Here is a 13,948-nt window from a genome sequence, read left to right as displayed (position 1 = left end):
GAAGAAGCGGCAATAGCCTTAGCTATTGCGAACACGCGTGCTGGTATTATATTCAGCGACTCCAAAACAGCCATTCGCAATTTTGCGAGGGGCCGTATCACATCTATCTCACTCCGCATCCTTCAAAACACCCCCCTTCCGATTAGAGAAGCTGAATTGATCTGGGTCCCTGCCCACTCGTCTAATCCATGGAACGAGGCGGCTCATGCGCAAGGCCGAGGTTTAGTCGACCGGGCAGTGAGCGCGCCCTCCGACCCGAATTTCACGAGGGACGGGTTGATCTCATTTCATTACATCACCCATCACTTTAGGCTGTAGAGGCGCGCATATCCCCCTCCCCACAAATCGTTAACAAAAGCCCAGGAAGTTACCTGGCGCCGACTGCAAACACGCACCCTTCTGAATCCGGCAGTGCTTGCCCTCATGTACCCTGGCCAGTACGACCCAAACTGCCATAAATGGGGTGAAAAGGCCACATACGACCACATGATGTGGAAATGCGCAAATGATCCGCCTCCGGCGGAGTTGATACCACTCCCTTCGCCCTAGCGGTGGGAAGCCGTGCTGGTCAGCTCGGACCCTAAAATTCAAGTACGGGCAATCGAGTGGGCCAATGAGGTCGCCGCCAGCCATGGGCTAGCGGCCATCTAGTATGTGTCTCCTGCAACCTGCTCTCGAGGCAATAAATGTTTTACAATCCAATTAACGTGCACTGACATCGCACAGCACACGGGCGCCTTAGCGTTTTTCCTCCATAAAAACGCAGCCGCCGCGGTCGGGTTCGAACCCGGGAACTCCGGATCAGTAGTCGAGCGCCCTAACCACTGAGCCACCGCGGCGGGTGATGCCAGGGACCTGAGCACATTTCGGGGCGTTCGCCGAAGTGAAAAAAATTGAAGAAACCAAACTGTAACCGCCAGCTTCGTTCTCCTACTACTATTTACTACTACCATCAGTACCACTACTACTACTACTGCCACTATCACTACTAATAATATTAATAAAAGCAATAATAATGCAATAAACTTGTTCGCAAATCAATGGTTGCGAAGAATAGCGGGAGGACGCAGATACCGAGGAGTTCCATAGGTTGCGCCTCACCGTTGTGTTCTGGTGGCTGCTCAGTGCAGAACAGTACGTAATGTCGACGCTTGCGCTGTTGCTAAAACGACGCACACTTAATACACTAAACTTATCCCCGTTCCCATTTCTACGTAAGCGAATTTCAATGCAGGAGAAATTCTAGAGGCCCGTGTACTGTGCGATGTCTCTGCTCGTTAAAGAACCCCAGGTGGTCGAAATTTCCGGAGCACCTCACTCATAGCCTGAGTCGCTTTGGGACATTAGACCTTCATAAACCAAACCATTTCTACGTAAAAACGACGGGGCAAGACATACTTTTACTAGAGTGTAAAGTTCACAGCGTGCCCTGGATCATGTTATTTATACCCAGCAACTACTATACGGGCCTCTTGGCCGCTATGGTCCGAACTGTGACTTCCGCATGCTGTATTGCCTTGACAAACGTGGTCGTGCTCGCCTAAGATGTATTAAATTCAACTTAGCTTACGCTAACCGGTTTTTAATAATAGTGACTAGCTGAGCATTAGGTTGTACCCGGCACGCAAATAATACACGAACGAACCTCCATGTGCTGTCAGTGTGCGCCATCACTGAGGTGTTTCATGATATCACTGCGAATGCGCAGAGACTCAAGCGTGGATGTTCAAATCGCTCTTGGACTTTTGGGCAACGTCAAGTGTGCTTTACATGAGGCGAAGGCACTGCCAATTTTTCTTATGGGTACAAGAGTACTCTGTGCCCGTGTACAGCCCGTGAAAATATTTGTGTGTGTCTGTATCATCTTCCATAGTTATCACTTGGAATAACAAGCCAGGAGAAAAGGCAGGCTAACATCTCCAGCTGAAGTGCAAAGTGCCTCTCTATCACTCTCTGTCGACGACCTCAAATAACTGTTCATGTGCTTACAAATCTATACATTCAGTTATGCGATCAGATGTAATTTTTGTCTCTGGCTGCCGGGCTTGTAAGAAATTAAAATTTAACCACCTTGCAATACATTTAAGTATAAATTGGACATCTTAAAAACATGCTCCACTTTCAAGGCTAATTCATTCATTCATTCATTCATTCATTCATTCATTCATTCATTCATTCATTCATTCAAATCAGTGGCTTTGCATTCTGCGTTTCATATTTGCTATTAACCACTGCATCGCTATTAACCCACGCGTCATGGAGAAAAAGTGGGAAGTAGACACAGTACGATTAAACTCCGGAAAAGAGCGCTTGTCTTACACTCTTCCGTCCCTCCTCAATCACTATGACCTTAACAATTTTGACTTATTTGATTGTTCATATCAGGATATCCGCAAGCTATACACAGTGATGTATAGCTCTGATATTTCCACTACTTAACACTGTTTATACTGCAAACTTTGTCTCGTTTATCAAATCCATAACCGTATTGAATTGTTTCATCTGGTTGTATGTGATTATCTGTAACAAACTGATTTATATATTGTATTTTCCTGTACATTCAGTGTATTTATTCTACACATTTTGTAATTTGATAGCATTTCAGATGTTCATTTTTCTAAGAAACTGTTTTGTATTCATTTTTGACGATTGTAAAAACTGCCTTCTGTATTACCTTAGCATTTCCTTTACTTAGTGTGTGCCCTATAGTCTGTTAAGTTTCAATTTTTGATTTATTTTACGGTAGTGCTGTTAACGCTCCGAAATTTTTCCATGGGGCTGTGGCCTAGTCAAGCTGTTCTGAAAAACAGCTTTTTGTCACAGTCCTTCTTTCTGTATCACTGACAGAATGAAAATAAAGATTGATTGATTGATTGATTGATTGATTGATTGATTGATTGATTGATTGATTGATTGATTTTGGGCTTGCAGGAAAGCTCCCTTCACGGCCTCGCATTTCGCTCGTACCTGCATTCCCGTGACTGTGGCTGCGCCCTTGAAAGAGGTAAGGCACGCTCTTTGTTCTGCACTGGTCTCCTTAGACGCAAACAATACGGCAATATTTAGAACTATCGATCAGCACGGAGCGCTCGCAACGAAAAATGCGCACAAGAACGAGTCGCGTTGCTATGAGCGGTCATAATCCACTACTCTGCAATCATAGCAGTTTATAGCGTCTAGATCTTGGCCAAAGATAAATTATCCCGCCCCTATTGCGCCGAAGTATATTTAGCCTCGGGATCGATTCTCGCGTCTCTTGAAATTTTCTAACAATGTCCGGTGACATTTGCACTGTGTGACGAGTTTCATTTCCAGGCATTATCGATATATTTTGTTCCGTTGTGCTACTGATCGTTTTCTATTCAGCCACTCGGTGCTTTTGTTCCAGCTGCTTCGTTCCTATTTCTTACCTCTTGTTTCCTTGCCTGTTTTTCGTGTTGTTTCTTCCTTTGTGAAATCTTCCACCACTCAGTAGGTATTCATACACAGGGCACTTATGCCACAATATTTAGGAGTAGTTCTATAAAAGATATTCATTCGAAAATGCTGACACGAACACCAAAGTGCGCGCACTAACGACTGCAAATATAGGCCATCTAATGAAGTGAACAAGCTGAATCAATCAATCAATCAATAAATAAATCAATCGATCAATCGACTTGCTGATTTAGTCATTGTGTTTGAAAGAGCGAGTGAAAGGAGCTTTGAACGACGCTTCGACAAACACTTGCTGCGGGCCTCCGCCTCTTCAAGAAGCCGTCAGTGCGGTGGCGAATATCATTTACTATATCCACGTCAATTTAAAACCAACGTGAAATCGTTTTCATGTTACCAACGTCTGGAAGAAGTTTCGCATCAGCGTGAAATTTTGGGAGCTCTGCCTGGCGACCTGCAAAGTCCGGTTCGAGGTAAAAAGCGCCAGGTAAAGGTTATAACCTAAGCGAACAGCGTGGAAAGGAACGACCATTCCTTACCAGCGCACACGGCCTCCAAGCAGAGTTACAAAGCGTACAAGAAAAAGCGATTTAAGCGCTGCGCGACAGTTCCTACTTGACCCCTGCAAGCGAGGCCACGTGTCGGGATTTGTAACACACAGACGCGGAGCGGGCGATGCTCTCGCAATGGCGCCATCTTGTGGCGTTCAGCTAAAGTGCCTCCAGAATGGGCTTGACCAGACGCTAGCGACCGCAAAGCCGCATACCTGTCATACTGTCTGTCAACGCTGACTGCGAGCGCATTCCATTCCTCGGGTTCAACACACGCGTGTTGCAACAACGCAGTCTTGCTGGAATTCGTGGCATTCTATATGGTCACATCGCACACCAGTGTTTCTCTGCCCCGCTGATGGAACTGCCTTAGGCCTGTCGCTTTTTCCTTTGACGGACGGCTAGCATCTGCACTTGGACTCTTCAATTCTGAATGACGTCACCACTCGACAAATCGCGCCTACCTGATGCACAGCCAGATGCAGTCTTTAACTCTGGACCCACAGGAACAATGAGAGCATGGGCGAGTCAACTCCTGAACTCTGTGAATTGTGGAGATGGAAATGACGCGCATGTTTACGCAGCGCTGGAGAGCTGGCGTTTATCAAAATGACATATGAATGTTAATGACGGGTGAATGCACGCTATCATCATGAGCAGTTCAAGCTGGAGCACTTTTGTTACGTTGACAACTTAACAACGGGTACTCCCTTTAACTTGGTGTCACCCCGACTCCGCGCCAGCAGCTACGGCTTCTTCATCCCAGCAAATTTCGCAATATCATCTTCCAACACTACTCTCTACCGGGCCCGGTTACTTTGCTCTTCCATTGGAATTTACTATGTTACCACAACGTTACCAGCACGATACCGTAGCGTACCATCGATCCACATTTAATCGCAAAACGAAATAACTTTTTGCCTAAAAAAAAGCTCTAAAAATCTGGATAGTGCGTTTATCACACGAAGTAAAAAAAAATCAGAACAATTGTACATTTAGAGAACCAAAGCAGGGGGCGCGTTCAATAAACGAGTGCGTCCATTATGTGTGCAAATACGGTATCTATCCTACCCATTACATCAATAGCCCAACTTCACTTCCCCCATTTTATGTCAGCCGTGTACTGTGTATTGTCACTGCACGTTGAAGAACCCCAGGTGATCGAAATTTCCGGAGCCCTCCACTACGGCGTCCCTCATAGCCTGAGTCGCTTTGGTACGTTAAACTCTCAAAAATCAAATCAAATAATTTTATTTCAGCCAGGATACCTGCGATCTTTAAGCCTTTGTAGCCAACCTCAGATGTTTCGTTTCAACTGACAGTGCCTGGAAGAACAAGAAAAACATACGTGGTAAAAGACAGAAAGTTGGCTAGACAAAACGCAAACCACGCTTGTCCGTATTCGTCGTTTCAGGAACTATTTGCTGAGCAGTGAACTAGCACTCACGTTTACCGCAGTGCCTGTATCGCTCTCGTTTTTAACTCTTCGAGTCGAAACCGATGAGCGCGCAGCTTGTCGAGAAAGAGGGAGAGAAGGCGCCGTTTACCCTACCATAAGTCTGAGGGCTATTTGGAAGTTCAGGCAGCGCCACCTAGACATAGCTGCGGGACCAAAAACATGCGCTTCAACTCCTGGTGGTTTCGCCAGTGACGTCAGCACCAAACGTGAAAGGTTCCGCCTGACTCGCGCAGTCTTGAAAACGGGGACAGCCTTCGGTGACGCTCTGGGTTAAGAAACCGCGGCTATTGAGAACTTCCGCGGTCGCTCTTGTACTGCACGCGCCCACACGCGAACCCTTTGGACACCAGGGGAGAGTTAGTTTCCTTTAACTTGATCTTGAGGATGGCTGAAAATGAGAGAGAGAGAGAGAGAGAGAGAGAGAGAGAGTGAGAGAGAGAGTGTGTGTGTGTGTGTGTGTGTGTGTGTGTGAGAGAGAGAGAGAGAGAGAGAGTGTGTGTGTGTGTGAGAGAGAGAGAGAGAGAGAGAGAGAGTGTGTGTGTGTGTGTGTGTGTGAGAGAGAGAGAGAGAGAGAGTGTGTGTGTGTGAGAGAGAGAGAGAGAGTGTGTGTAGTCGAGGGTTTGACGGCATACCGTCTGGTCAGGAATCATGTTGATGCAGTTTGCTGATAGTGAACAAGGGAGCCGTAGTGCTCCCGAAACGTCTTTTCATCTTTTGACTTTGGCCACTGACCAGCAATCTGCATCAGAGAGAGAGAGAGAGAGAGTGTGTGTGTGTGTGTGTGTGTGTGTGTGTGTGTGTGTGTGTGTGTGTGTGTGTGTGTGTGTGTGTGTGTGTGTGTGTGTGTGTGTGTGTGTGTGTGTGTGTGTGTGTGTGTGTGTGTGTGTGTGTGTGTGTGTGTGTGTGTGTGTGTGTGTGTGTGTGTGTGTGTGTGTGTGTGTGTGTGTGTGTGTGTGTTTGCATGCACGTTGTGAAAGCGCGTGTCAACGCAAGCTGACGCTCTCTGCTGCCTCGAAAATAACTGGCTTTACGCGCGCACTCTGCCTGCGCACTCTGACTTCGCGTACCGCGCCGACGCGAAGCCGCCACCGGTGCTTCGGTGATTTCTCAACTACTGTCGGTCCCTTTGTGCGCAAATAGCCCGCAACTCGGGGAGTGAGAGCGCTTTCAGCACGAGGGGACACTGCAGCAGCCAAGCAAGACTTGAGTCGCGGTTGCACATCGCGCTTGGGAGGCCGTGTAATAGCTCGGATGAATTTCGATCCAGCCTTCCTCCGCACTGGTGCTCTTATGAACCAAATAAAATACCCCTACATAATGGTGCTTTCAGCCTGCCTCATGCTTAATGGAACTGTCCAGGTCAGAGATCACGCCTGGGATTGCGGGCTCAGTAATTGAGCTCGCGATACCTAATTACTAGCGACCGAATGACGGCTTCAAAAGGTCGTCATGCATCGCGTAGCGCACGTAAAATAAAGAGATTTTCAGAAATTGGCACCGTACTGCGAGGACAACGGAGCGTTGCGGCAGGACCCTATGAGCAGAAAGGTTCAGAGGCTGTCTGACATCTGGGAAGTGAGACAACCTTGGGCGCGTGTGTAACACGTGTACAAATTTTGGATACCACAGAAGTGTATTATGGCAACAGTAGGTTACGATATTCAGTCGGAGAGAGATACAAGCACAAATTGAGCCAGCAAAAAAAAAAAATAAATTACCGCTTATGTCACGACTATCGCCGCTCCGGTTTGAACGTGGAGATAGTAATGTAATCTTATCTATCTTTCTGCGCAAAGATTGCACTGTAATTAAACTATCGAGGACAGTTTTTGTGTAAGCAATTAGCATTGTTTAAACATTACGTGCAGTTTAACTTTATTTGAGTAGCTCCTGCTTTGTTTCCAAGTCGTCTCATTCCTATTCTAGACACAAGTCATAACAGACTGTAGTTTCGCAATCCTCGTTTCCATTTCTTGTTATTAACTTTTTTCTCTTAACGGTTCGACTCACGGCTGGCCCAAAGGCAACGCAAGGTTTTCTTCGTTTTATACAATGACCCTTGAGTCCAAAGGGTATGCTAATATCACTTCTTCTAAACCGAATAGAATACGGGCAGTGTAGATAAAACAATACAAATCGAACAGTGGTGACCCGCCCGAATACGAATCGAATAGTGGTCGGACCGAGTCAAATTCGAGTCAGATATTTTTATGAATATACTGGGTGCTCGCGCTAATATTCGCCCAAAACGACTAATCGTGCGACACCGCTTAGCACTAGCGGAGGAGCTGTACTATAGCTTATGGAGTTTTAACTGTAGCTGTCAATTAAAAGACTCAACAATAATATTCACTAAGCTGTACACAACACTGAAAAAATTCGCGTTTGTTACTGGTGACAACACCGGATGATGATGATGATGATGATGATGATAATAATAATAATAATAATAATAATAATAATAATAATAATAATAATAATAATAATAATAATAATAATAATAATAATAATAGGCTTTTTGGGGAAAGGAAATGGCGCACTATCTTTCTCATATATCGGCGGACATTTGAACTGCGCCGTAAGGGAAGGGATAAAGGACGGAATGAAAGAAGAAAGGAAGAATTAGAGGTGCCGTAGTGGAGGGCTCCGGAATAATTTCGACCACCTGGGGATCTTTAACGCGCACTGACATCGCACAGCACACGGGCGCCTTAGCGTTTTGCCTGCATAAAAACGCAGCCGCCGCGGTCGGGTTCGAACCCGAGAACTCCGGATCAGTAGTCGGAGTTCCCAGCGCCACATATCCGTGGATTAGGTGGCGGGGGGGGGGGGGGGGGGGGGGGGGAGGAAGAGGCAGCTACGAATGAGTCATGGATTCCCAGATCGGGAGTCAAAGAAGGATTTGCTAAACCAACACCCGTCTTGCCAGGTTTACAGGCTCAATTTTCGATGCAACGTGGTAGCATTATGACCACCGCCACACAAATGCACCACGTCGGGGCGCTGATTCCTCTATCCTGCACAGACCGATTGCGGCAACGCGCTGTGCGGCGCCGGAGTGGACCAAGTTTTTGAGATAATGGTGGAAGAAAACCACGTTCAGCTTTATTGGAGCTTCGTGTCAATTATTCGAAACTTGAAATCATGTTTGATTAATTTAAAATAACTTTGAAAGTGCACGACTTGATTTGTTCAACGAATCGATAACGGTAGGACCTTGCAAAGGCTTTGAAGAGGCCTTGTTGATTCTCTGTGTAAGCTATAAATCCATGCTTAAGAAGGTCAGGAGGAGTGGGATACAACCAGAAGGAACCCTTAGCGCCCACATCTCGAGGGTCGAATTCGTGTTTTCGCTCCTATGGGCGCCTGTTGCATGGCTTGTTTACGGAGCGATTTCTTATTCTTGGCAGCGCAGGGCCATTCGTGTAGCGAGCTCGCATAATCTAATCTGTTGCCAGAGAAGTTGACGGAACCCGCGTCCACAAACATGGTCGTCGTCTGGGCGCCCGAAAAACAGGAACCGCTGGCGAACAGCAAGCGTGTGGGAAAAATTACGCCCTTGTTTCCACTATATATACTCCGTCCTCGCTAGAACCGTGCAGTACTGTGGAAAACGTAGAGAGGGGGTTTAGCCAATCACGGCTGCCTAATTCACGCTAGGACGCTTCGCGATTTGCCCACGGCTTGGGCGTTGTGACGTTGCGCATTGTGACTGGCCAGCCACCGCTGTCACCAGCCAATCACGGGCTGTTCTAGTGTAAGAAAAGAGAGAAGAGGACGTTTGGGATGGGGGGGGGGGGGGACGAAAAATTTGAAGTCAGGAAGGCTGGTGAGATCTACGTCTATGGAGATTGTGTCTCCAGTCTACTACGTCACACTAGAGGAAGGGAAAGAATAACGATAAAAAAAGGAGCGAGTGAAGATGTAAGATAATGAGGTCATACTACAATGAGTTGCATATGCGGTGTCCGACCCAATGCACATGTTTACGCACACATGCCCTACAACTCACACATCACGCATTTCCCAGCCTTAACACATGCATCAGTGACGGGCTCTCTGTAAACACACGGGACAGCCGCGCTGCTTGCCGTTGCATTTCTCGAGATTCCTTGTTCATGGAGTCCCATTTTCGTTCGCTCTCGCATATACAAACCGCTCCATGAATGCGGCCTCCCCAGAAACCGCGCAGCTCCTACAAACATCCCACAGACATCCACAGCGCACTCCCAAGACGGTGAGGCCTCCCATAATGCTGCACGGTTTTTGGGCGAGACGGAGTATGTTGTGGTGGTCCCCTCCCGGGTCAGAGCTGCCTCCTCACGCGCGGAGTTTGATTTATGCACTCGCGTTTCCTGTTTACGCCGCGGCTCAGGCGTGTCTTGGAAGAACACACATCGCGAAGGGGAGATTCGAAGGAGATGGGAGGAGCTTAAGCGTTGCTGAAGAATAGAAAGTAAAAGTAAAAAATAAGCCCTCCCACCCCCCCCCCCCCCCCCCCCCCCCCTCTAGCCTTTTCTCCTTTTCCCCTTTTCTATCCTCGCCTACGGACAACACCCTACCTTAACACTTCGACGTTTTACTTATGTGCGCACTTCAAGCTCGATAAAGTAAGCTCAATAATCAGAATCTGCGGAGTGGTTAAGATTTAAAACAAATGATGACGATGGTGATTTGATTTTAATGGCGCAAATATAGCTTGGACATTGAGTGTCATGGCTAACATGGCTTGAAAGAGGCAGGAGCACGCGCGCAATTCGAAAAAAAATCATCAACAAACAAACAAACAAATAATAATAATAATAATAATAATAATAATAATAATAATAATAATAATAATAATAATAATAATAATAATAATAATAATAATAATAATAATAATAATAAAGTAGGTACGAAGGAAATAAGACCAGCATGATCAAAAACTTACATGAATCCGCGGCATATTCCATTTGCAGTGCCAACATTAGCAGGAAGAAACAGCAGACAGACCTAACCACGTCAACAGGTTCGTGAGGTAATTGTAACCAATGCAGGCAAGGGAAAAGAAAAAAGCTCGTTATGACTTACAGGACGGAAGCCAACAGTCGCAGAAACCAAAGAGCTTAGGGGATGTTTTTTTTCTGTTCATCAGTGGCATATGAATGTAATTATTAGTTTTTTAAAATCATAATTGATTAGAAAGCAGAAGAAAAACTATCAAATGCCTCCGGTGGGATCCGAGCCCACGACCTCCGAAACGACGACCCTGAGGTCGTGGGTTCGGATCCCACCGGTGACATGTTGTTTTTCTGCTTTCTAATCAGTTATCTTAAATAATGATAATAATAATTACCCCATTCATATGCCACTAACAGAAAAAAAAAACATCTCCTATGCTCTTTGGTTTATGTGAGTGTTGGCTATCACCAATGCACCTCGTTAAAAACCTTGTAATGCTTTGTTTGCCGTGTGTGTTCGTTCTTGTGTGTGCGTGCGTGTGTGTGTGTGGGGTGGGGGAGTCTTCAAGCTACCTTTGAAGCTTTGAAGACAGAAACTAATGGAAGGAGTCTCCGAGTGCATCACATCTAGTGTTGTCTAATGAATGAATGAATGAATGAATGAATGAATGAATGAATGAATGAATGAATGAATGAATGTCAATAAGCCTCAATCGCCGTGGCAGTGAATAGCAAAATCCGCAGTTATCAAAACCAAACAACGCACAACTTAGAGCGCTGCACTAAACTATCCTGTGACGCAACAATAACAGCTTATACCTATCTGCGCTCGGAAAAAAAAAAGATTGCCCCTGCATTACTCACCACACTGCTCCATGCCATTCGATTGGGTAACACCGGCGCCCTCTTCTCGCCTTTCGTGATGCAAAAGTCGAAAATGGGTGCGCTGTTCCCTCGCATACTGAGAAAACTTCTCTCGGCACACAGGCGTATATACCAGGGAGAAAAAAAGAAAAATCTAGAAAACATTAAACGCAACACTCAAATAGGAAACGTCGGAAAGCATTTTCGCAGCAGGCTTTTTGCATCGGTTCGAGCCGAGCTCGCTTCCACGGTAGAAGTGGCAGCGACAAAAAAAAAAAAAAAGACAGTGGCGCAGTGGGGCACACTCAACGCCGTGTGAGACAGCCCGTCTGTCGCTCTCAACCAACGAAACAACAACAAAAAAAGGAAAACCGCGGTGGAGGATGTTATACGGAGAGGGGGGGGGGGGGGGGGGGGGCATGTTTTACCAGCTGTTCAGGTGCGCGCACGCACATAAAAAAGAAAGGTGGTATGTTATACTAGTGCGAGAGCTCTGTCTGTTTGGATTCGTTCACTGCTGTAGTGGGTTGGACGTCCCCTTTAACACGAGCTTCACTGGTCTGCGTGTCTGTTTCTACACGCGGCGGAGTCGCACACGGACTGCTGCCGAGAAGTAAGGGAAGGAAGAGAGAGGGAAGGGGGCGGAAGGAGTGAAGAGCAGAAAAAAAAAAACGAGAGGCAAGGAACTAAGGAAGGAAACAAATAAAGAATGAAAGAACAAAAAAGGGAATAGAAAGAAGGGAGGACGAGAGTAAAGAAAAAATAAACGAGGAAAGAAGAAAATGAAGGAAATAAATAAAGAAAGAAGGAAGGAAAGAAAGAAAGAAAGAGAAAAGAAGAAAGGAAGCAAGGGTAGAAAAATGAAAGACAGAAAGAAAGAAAGAAAGAAAGAAAGGAATAAAGAAAGAAAGAAAGAAAGAAGGGAAGAAAGGGAGAAAGAAGGAAAGAAAGGAAGAAAGAAAGAAAGGAAGGAAGAAAGAAGGAAAGAGAAAAGAAGAAAGGAAGCAAGGGTAGAAAAATGAAAGAAAGAAAGAAAGAAGGAAGGAAAGAAGGAAGAAGAAAGAAAAAAGAAAGAAAGGAAGAAAGAAAGAAAGAAAGGAAGAAAGAAAGAAAGAAAGAAAAAGAAAGAAAGAAAGAAGGAAGAAGGAAAGAAAGAAAGCAAGAAAGGAGGAAAGGAAGAAAGAAAGAAAGAAAGAAAGAGAAAAGAAGAAAGGAAGCAAGGGTAGAAAAATGAAAGAAAGAAAGAAGGAAAGAAAGAAAGGAAGAAAGAAAGAAAGAAGGAAAGAAAGGGAGAAAGAAGGAAAGAAAGGAAGAAGGAAAGAAGGAAAGAGAGAAAGAAAGAAGGAAAGAAAGAGAGAAAGAAGGAAGGAAGAAAGAAAGAAGGAAAGAAAGGGAGAAAGAAGGAAAGAAAGGAAGAAAGAAAGAAGGAAAGAAAGAAGGAAGGAAGAAAGAAAGAAGGGAAGAAAGGGAGAAAGAAGGAAAGAAAGGAAGAAAGAAAGAAGGAAAGAAATAAAGAGAAAAGAGGAGGAAAAAAGACTGCAGCGGTGACGTGCAACGCACTTTTTGGGCATGCTTCGAGCCGTGTTGTGTCCCAGATTTCTGCACCCTTCGCCCTGGTATGTTTCCCTTTTCCTCTCACCTCCCTGTTCTGTCAAGAGAGAGGTCACAGGATACTCTCATGCATCCCGAGCTGCATCAACACGAACCGGAGGAAAACGGGGCGCAGGAGTATCAGGAGAAAAGAGGAACAATTCTGGCGGTGTTGTCGTTCGCGCTCAAAGTTCTCTTCTTTCTCTTCACGAAAAATAAGAGACAAGACGTGACTGGGATCGTGTTCATTTCCGACGACGTATACACGAAAAAAAGTGGCGTATAAGACCGAAGAAAAATGCGCCGGGGCAGGCGTGGCATCGGGTTTCTCGAGTATTAAAAGCGCGCACCTCGTAAGCTTCGTTCTGTTTTCTGAACCAATCGTTCATTGGACACCGGGAGCCCGGAAACTTTGGTTGACGTCGCACGTTAAGCGCACAAACAAATGCGCGCTTTAAATCTCAGCGATGGCTTAAACTCCTTAAAGTACCACAGATACAGAACACTGTCTAAAAATAAGACTCATGTCGAGAACAATTGGCGCCGTAGTTCGACGCTTCTTTGTTTCCTGTTTGATTTGAAGTCCCTAATTTTGAAGCGAAAAGCTTCACTACGTTAGGTAAAGCAGTCTTCGGGTATGCAGCACAACGACCTTGAACGACCTTCAGCCCAACCAAAGATAGCCGTGTATGACCATATGTGGTACAGTTATGGTGTCAAACCCTTCACCCCTGTCCTTGACCCATGACCTTTAGTTGACCTTTGGGCTTTAACATTGGGTGACCTTCGGGTTGACCTCTGACATTAAGAACATCCGATGGGGTGATGTGAAGCCACGTGATGACATCCGATGGGGGTGTCGTGAGACCATGTGATACCATGTCACAGTCACGTGGTCGTGTTTATACATATATAGAACGGCTGTTGCGAGCGTGTAGCGGAGCTGCCATGGACGAGCCTCAGACGCTTAGCAAGCGTGCTTGCTACTCGCGGAATTCCAGGGTTGGCCAAGTTAAGCCACTGCCATTTTTTTCTACTCTTGCTATTGCCGTCGGTGTCTCTTCTTCGACACGAGTAACAACGAAAATTCCGGGACCTTTTTGTATTTC

At 45.8% G+C, this 13,948-nt stretch overlaps 1 protein-coding gene across 2 annotated transcripts in view; it reads left to right on the top strand.

Moving 5' to 3' along the window:
- Positions 1-13,948, top strand: part of LOC144121061 (uncharacterized) — a 209,986-nt gene that overhangs the window by 98,018 nt on the left and 98,020 nt on the right. For both annotated transcript variants that reach the window (XM_077653993.1, XM_077653992.1), the window contains exon 2: positions 2,932-3,004. The gene's annotated coding sequence lies outside the window, so the exon portion shown is untranslated. The remainder of the gene's footprint in view (positions 1-2,931; positions 3,005-13,948) is intronic.

This window comes from Amblyomma americanum, chromosome 2 (assembly GCF_052857255.1).
Source record: "Amblyomma americanum isolate KBUSLIRL-KWMA chromosome 2, ASM5285725v1, whole genome shotgun sequence".
Taxonomy (NCBI): domain Eukaryota; kingdom Metazoa; phylum Arthropoda; class Arachnida; order Ixodida; family Ixodidae; genus Amblyomma; species Amblyomma americanum.
The sequence above is the reverse complement of the archived record's forward strand: the minus strand, read 5'-3'. Positions and strand labels throughout refer to the sequence as shown.